The sequence below is a fragment of the Equus asinus genome, unplaced genomic scaffold (genome assembly GCF_041296235.1).
Source record: "Equus asinus isolate D_3611 breed Donkey unplaced genomic scaffold, EquAss-T2T_v2 contig_310, whole genome shotgun sequence".
NCBI classification, from domain to species: domain Eukaryota; kingdom Metazoa; phylum Chordata; class Mammalia; order Perissodactyla; family Equidae; genus Equus; species Equus asinus.
Genome location: NW_027224973.1, coordinates 1 through 7500, shown reverse-complemented (window position 1 = coordinate 7500; position 7500 = coordinate 1).

Sequence of the window (7500 nt, the reverse complement as noted above, 5' to 3'; positions counted from 1 at the left end):
CCCGCGCCCGACGACGGCCCGGCCGGGCGTGACCCTCCCCCGACTCGGAGGGGGGAGGCGCCGGCCGCGGTAGGCAAAGAGCAGCTCTGCCCACGCGCCACGGTGGTGGCATCCGTGGCTACTACGCGCAAAGGAGGGGCGGCGGCTGGGGGGTCCGGTACCCCAAGGCACCCTCTCGGATCGCTAGAGAAGGCTTTCTCGCCGAGGGCGTGTCGCCCCCGCCCATCGTCCGCCATCGGGCCCACCAAGGCGCTTACAGACACCATGGCCACGCAACGCAGGAGGGGTCTGCGGTAGAGGTAAGGCCTAGAGCAAGTCGGAGCGTCCGTGGTCAGGGCCGCGAGCCCGCGCTGCCCCGGGCTCGCCATCTCTGGCCACACTGGGCTTAGCTAGGGATCTACAAGGCCCCTGTGCGGCTCCCAAGTCAGTGCCTCCCCTCAGGCCGAGAGACCAAGGGAGGCAGAGACTGGGACGGAGGTGCCGATCAAACAGCACCTCCCAACCAAAGAGCCAGCGCCACGCCGCTGGCTCGGCCCGCCACGGTCACTCCCACACCCGCGGGGAAACCCCAGCAAGGGGAACGCGCGGGCACGCGCCCGAGCCTGCCCGCCCCCACACGGCACGCCGTGGGGGGCGACGAGGCACCCGTCCCCCCCGAGGGGGACGAGGGGCACGCCTCCCTTACCGACTCGACCCCCCCGCTCCTCAGACACACCAGCGCAGTGGTTACCTGAGGAGGCCGACGGGAACAGGGAACGACACCGCCACTCGGCCTCGGGCGCCTGAGGGACGACCTGGAACGCTCCAGGGGCACCGCCAACGGCCTGGGGAACGCGCTCACGCGCCCGGGAAGGCGCGCGGCGCGGCGGCAACACGGCCCGCCCCACCGCGGGGAGGGCCGCCCGCGAGACACAGCCAAGAGGCACAGGCAGAGCATCCGCCGCGTCACGGAGACCCCGACACCGCCCACGCCACGAGGCACGGGGCGGGGGAGCGAGGTCGGGCCGGATTCCGCACCCCTGCCGCCTCCCACACGCCACTCGCAGCGGGGGAGAACGGGCGAGGGGACCCGCGGGCAGAGCGAGAAGAGCGGTCCCGTTCGCCATGAACGTCCGTCCCTCGTCTGGCACGGCTTAGGCCCGGCCCGGGAGAGCACAGCATCACCACATCGGTCGGCAGCATAACGCGAGGGACCCCCGAGCAAGGGAAGGCCGGCGAGGACAGCGAGCGGAGGAGCCTGCTTCAGCCTCACCGACCCCTCTCCTCCTCCAGCAAGCGCGGGCGACGACCCCAGGACGAGAACGCCTGACACGCACTGGCACGGAGCCGGTGGGATGGGGTAAGTCGCGACCGCACCCGGGTGCCGGCGGCAGGGAGTGCACGTGGTAGAGGACCCCGCGCCCCTAACCCCGCCGCCCTCGGGTACCAGAGACCGGAGGTGGCACCACGGTCGTGGGGGCGCCTGGAACGCACAAGAGCCGGCGCGCAGGCCCCAGCGGGCGGCTCAAGCGGCGGGGGTGGAAACGGGCGTCCGGTTCTCGGCCAGAGCCCGGAGCCCTCCCCGCACACGCATCCAGGCACCCGGAAGCTCTCGGGCGACTGTCACCCGAGCAGAGCGTGTCAGCACTTATCTGGCGGCACAAAACCACCCATTCGGGGGCAAGAATCGCCGCGCCCGGAGACGGGGCCCACCCACGGATCACCAGGGGAACCCCTGGATCACGGCCACGGCCACCAGACCCCAAGCACGACCCCATCGCCACCAGGCCCGGAGCACCCGGGGCCATCTGGTCGACCCCAGAAGCGTGGCGGCAGGGGGAGCCGGGGACAGCCTCCCCGGGCCGCCCGCGCGGGCCGGGACCGGTCGGTCCCTCCCTCTGAGTCGCCGGGTCAGGACTTAGAAAAGAATTCCGCGGAGGCGCCTCCGGCGACCGGGCCCGGGGCGGGACCGTGGCTCCCGTCCCTCAGCCGGGGCTCCACCTACGCCTCGAGCCGGCCCCCTCCCGCCTCCGGACAAAGACGCGACCCGCGAAACTCGGAGAGAGAAGTCCGGTCCGACGGCCCGGACCCACCCCGGGCACGCGTCCGGGCCGGGGACGCCCTCCCCGGCCCGCCCTCGAGGGCTCCCGGGGCCGGTCCACGCTCTTCTCCAGGGCGGGACTTGGAAAAAAAAACTGCCACGGAGGAGGAGGCATCCGAGGACCGGGCCCGGTCCCCACCGCCAGAGCCGGTCGACTCGGAAGACCAGTGGGGAAAAGGCCAGCCCGGCGGCCGAGCCCGTCGCGCCCTCCACGGGCCTCCCCCGCAAGGCCCCGGCCGGTCGCCCACCTCCGGAGCGGGGCGCGGAAAGGGGATCGGCGACGCGGAAGGCCCGACCACCGGGCCGCCCTCGGGACGACGGCCGGGCACGGGACGAGCTCCCTCGCCCGTTCCCCCGCGGCGGCCCCCCACCCCCTCCCGGGGACGGAGGGGCACCGGCGGCTGCTGGTCGACCCGTCCGGGAGGCCCCACACCCCGGCCGGCACCGGGCGGCGCGGCGACAGCCACCTCCCTCAGTAGCCTGCACCTCCAATCTCCGGCGAGCGGGCGTCGCGCTCACGCCCCGGCGCCACCGGGCCAGATCCCGCCAGCGACGCCGGCCTCCCGGGACTCTGCCTCGGTCACCGCGGCCGAGTCCCGTCCCTTGGCCCGCGTCGCCGGAGCTCCGGAGGAAAGAGACGATATAAAAGCGGCCGCCAGGTGGCACCCGGCGACCGACGACCGCCTCAGCGGGACGGAGCCGGAGCGCGGGCCCGCCGGGGAGCACAGCCGGGCCGCCGGGCCGCCCGATCCCGTCCCGGAGCCCCCTCGGACCCAGCCTCCCGGCCCAGTGCGGCCCCGGGGCGTCCGCCCGCGGGCTCCCGGCCGCCAAGGCGCAGCCCCAGCCGCAGGAGGGGGACTCGGGAAAGGTTTCTCGGGCGATCACCGGGAAGGGGAAGGGGAGAGTTCCCCCCAGAGAGGCCAGGGGGCGGCCCGGGCCGGGCTGGGCCGGTGCGGCCGGGAGGCCGCCGCTTCCCGGAGCGGCTGGAGCGCCCCCGGGGTTCCCGGGAGGACTTAGAAAATCAGGGCGGGCGGGGACGGTCAAACCGAAACCAGGCACGTCATCCGAGAAGGACCGTGATGACGGGAGGAGGAAAGCTTTCCAGTCCAGAGGGCCTGTCGAAGGCAGGCGGAGAGTCTACCCGCTGAAACTGACGAAGATGGGCAAAAGAAGCTAGCTCAGGCGCCGACATTTAAGGAAATAAAAAAAAAAAAGCACGAGGGCGTGGAGAAATGGGGAAAAATCAACACTGAGAAATCTACCCTCTGAAACCGACGAAGATGGGCAACAGGGGCTAGCTCAGGTGGCAATTTTTAAGGAAAAATGAAAGGAAGTGCGTGGAGACCTGGGGAAAAAGCAACACGGAGAAATCTACCCTCTAGAACTGAGCAAGAAGCGCAACAGAGGCTAGCTCAGGTGGCAATCTTTAAGCAAAAAAATAAGATAAAAAAATACAATGGCGAGGAGACCCGGTCAAAAAGCAACCCTGAAAAAGGTACCCTCTGAAACTGAGGAAGCAGGGCAACAGTGCCTAGCTCAGGTGACAATCTTTAAGCAAAAGAAACACACAAGGGCGTGGGGAGCTGGCGAAAAGGCAACACTGAGAAATCCACCCTCTGAAACGGACGAAGATGGGCAACAGAGGCTAGCTCAGGTGGCAATCTTTAAGCAAAAGAAACACACAAGGGCGTGGAGACCTGGGGAAAAAGCAACACGGAGAAATCCACCCTCTGAAACTGAGGAAGATGGCAAGAGAGGCTACCTCAGGTGGCAATCCTTAAGCAAAAACAAAGCACAAAGGCGTGGAGCCCTGGGGACAAAGCAACCCTGAAATATCTACCCTCTGAAACTGAGGAACATGGGCAAGAGAGGCTAGCTCAGGTGGCACTCGTTAAGCAAAAACAAAACACAAAGGCGTGGAGACCTGGGAAAAAGCAACCCTGAAATATCTACCCTCTGAACTGAGGAAGATGGGCAAGAGAGGCTGGCTTCAGGTGGCAATCTTTAAGCAAAAGAAACACACAAGGGCGTGGAGGCCTGGGAAAAAGCAACACGGAGAAATCCACCCTCTGAAACTGAGGAAGATGGGCAAGAGAGGCTACCTCAGGTGGCAATCCTTAAGCAAAAACAAAGCACAAAGGCGTGGAGCCCTGGGGACAAAGCAACCCTGAAATATCTACCCTCTGAAACTGAGGAACATGGGCAAGAGAGGCTAGCTCAGGTGGCACTCGTTAAGCAAAAACAAAACACAAAGGCGTGGAGACCTGGGAAAAAGCAACCCTGAAATATCTACCCTCTGAAACTGAGGAAGATGGGCAAGAGAGGCTGGCTTCAGGTGGCAATCTTTAAGCAAAAGAAACACACAAGGGCGTGGAGGCCTGGGGAAAAAGCAACACGGAGAAATCCACCCTCTGAAACTGAGGGACATGGGCAAAAGAAGCTAGCTCAGGTTGCAACCTTTAAGCAGAAAAAAACACAAGGGCGTGCAGACCTGGCAAAAAAGCAACAGTGAGAAATCTACCCTCTGAAACCGACGAAGATGGACAACAGAGGCTAGCTCAGGTGGCAATCTTTAAGCAAAAGAAACACACAAGGGCGTGGGGAGCTGGGGAAAAGGCAACACTGAGAAATCCACCCTCTGAACGGACGAAGATGGGCAACAGAGGCTAGCTCAGGTGGCAATCGTTAAGCAAAAGAAACACACAAGGGCGTGGAGGCCTGGGGAAAAAGCAACACGGAGAAATCCACCCTCTGAAACTGAGGGACATGGGCAAAAGAAGCTAGCTCAGGTTGCAACCTTTAAGCAGAAAAAAAACACAAGGGCGTGCAGACCTGGCAAAAAAGCCACAGTGAGAAATCTACCCTCTGAAACCGACGAAGATGGACAACAGAGGCTAGCTCAGGTGGCAATTTTTAAGGAAAAATAAAAGGAAGTGCGTGGAGACCTGGGGAAAAAGCAACACGGAGAAATCTACCCTCTAGAACTGAGCAAGAAGCGCAACAGAGGCTAGCTCAGGTGGCAATCTTTAAGCAAAAAAAATAAGATAAAAAAATACAATGGCGAGGAGACCCGGTCAAAAAGCAACCCTGAAAAAGGTACCCTCTGAAACTGAGGAAGCAGGGCAACAGTGCCTAGCTCAGGTGACAATCTTTAAGCAAAAGAAACACACAAGGGCGTGGGGAGCTGGCGAAAAGGCAACACTGAGAAATCCACCCTCTGAAACGGACGAAGATGGGCAACAGAGGCTAGCTCAGGTGGCAATCTTTAAGCAAAAGAAACACACAAGGGCGTGGAGACCTGGGGAAAAAGCAACACGGAGAAATCCACCCTCTGAAACTGAGGAAGATGGGCAAGAGAGGCTACCTCAGGTGGCAATCCTTAAGCAAAAACAAAGCACAAAGGCGTGGAGCCCTGGGGACAAAGCAACCCTGAAATATCTACCCTCTGAAACTGAGGAACATGGGCAAGAGAGGCTAGCTCAGGTGGCACTCGTTAAGCAAAAACAAAACACAAAGGCGTGGAGACCTGGGGAAAAAGCAACCCTGAAATATCTACCCTCTGAACTGAGGAAGATGGGCAAGAGAGGCTGGCTTCAGGTGGCAAACGTTAAGCAAAAGAAACACACAAGGGCGTGGAGACCTGGGGAAGCAGCAACACGGAGATATCGACCCTCTGAAACTCAGGAAGATGGGCAAGAGAGGCTAGCTCAGGTGGCAATCGTTAAGCAAAAACAAAACCCAAAGGCGTGGAGACCTGGGGAAAAGCAACCCTGAAATATCTACCCTCTGAAACTGAGGAAGATGGGCAAGAGAGGCTGGCTTCAGGTGGCAATCTTTAAGCAAAAGAAACACACAAGGGCGTGGGGAGCTGGGGAAAAGGCAACACTGAGAAATCCACCCTCTGAAACGGACGAAGATGGGCAACAGAGGCTAGCTCAGGTGGCAATCGTTAAGCAAAAGAAACACACAAGGGCGTGGAGGCCTGGGGAAAAAGCAACACGGAGAAATCCACCCTCTGAAACTGAGGGACATGGGCAAAAGAAGCTAGCTCAGGTTGCAACCTTTAAGCAGAAAAAAAACACAAGGGCGTGCAGACCTGGCAAAAAAGCCACAGTGAGAAATCTACCCTCTGAAACCGACGAAGATGGACAACAGAGGCTAGCTCAGGTGGCAATTTTTAAGGAAAAATAAAAGGAAGTGCGTGGAGACCTGGGGAAAAAGCAACACGGAGAAATCTACCCTCTAGAACTGAGCAAGAAGCGCAACAGAGGCTAGCTCAGGTGGCAATCTTTAAGCAAAAAAAATAAGATAAAAAAATACAATGGCGAGGAGACCGGTGAAAAAGCAACCTGAAAAAGGTACCCTCTGAAACTGAGGAAGCAGGGCAACAGTGCCTAGCTCAGGTGACAATCTTTAAGCAAAAGAAACACACAAGGGCGTGGGAGCTGGCGAAAAGGCAACACTGAGAAATCCACCCTCTGAAACGGACGAAGATGGGCAACAGAGGCTAGCTCAGGTGGCAATCTTTAAGCAAAAGAAACACACAAGGGCGTGGAGACCTGGGGAAAAAGCAACACGGAGAATCCACCCTCTGAAACTGAGGAAGATGGGCAAGAGAGGCTACCTCAGGTGGCAATCCTTAAGCAAAAACAAAGCACAAAGGCGTGGAGCCCTGGGGACAAAGCAACCCTGAAATATCTACCCTCTGAAACTGAGGAACATGGGCAAGAGAGGCTAGCTCAGGTGGCACTCGTTAAGCAAAAACAAAACACAAAGGCGTGGAGACCTGGGAAAAAGCAACCCTGAAATATCTACCCTCTGAAACTGAGGAAGATGGGCAAGAGAGGCTGGCTTCAGGTGGCAATCTTTAAGCAAAAGAAACACACAAGGGCGTGGAGGCCTGGGGAAAAAGCAACACGGAGAAATCCACCCTCTGAAACTGAGGGACATGGGCAAAAGAAGCTAGCTCAGGTTGCAACCTTTAAGCAGAAAAAAAACACAAGGGCGTGCAGACCTGGCAAAAAAGCAACAGTGAGAAATCTACCCTCTGAAACCGACGAAGATGGACAACAGAGGCTAGCTCAGGTGGCAATTTTTAAGGAAAAATAAAAGGAAGTGCGTGGAGACCTGGGGAAAAAGCAACACGGAGAAATCTACCCTCTAGAACTGAGAAAGAAGCGCAACAGAGGCTAGCTCAGGTGGCAATCTTTAAGCAAAAAAAATAAGATAAAAAAATACAATGGCGAGGAGACCCGGTGAAAAAGCAACCCTGAAAAAGGTACCCTCTGAAACTGAGGAAGCAGGGCAACAGTGCCTAGCTCAGGTGACAATCTTTAAGCAAAAGAAACACACAAGGGCGTGGGGAGCTGGCGAAAAGGCAACACTGAGAAAAAAAAAAAAAAAAACGGACGAAGATGGGC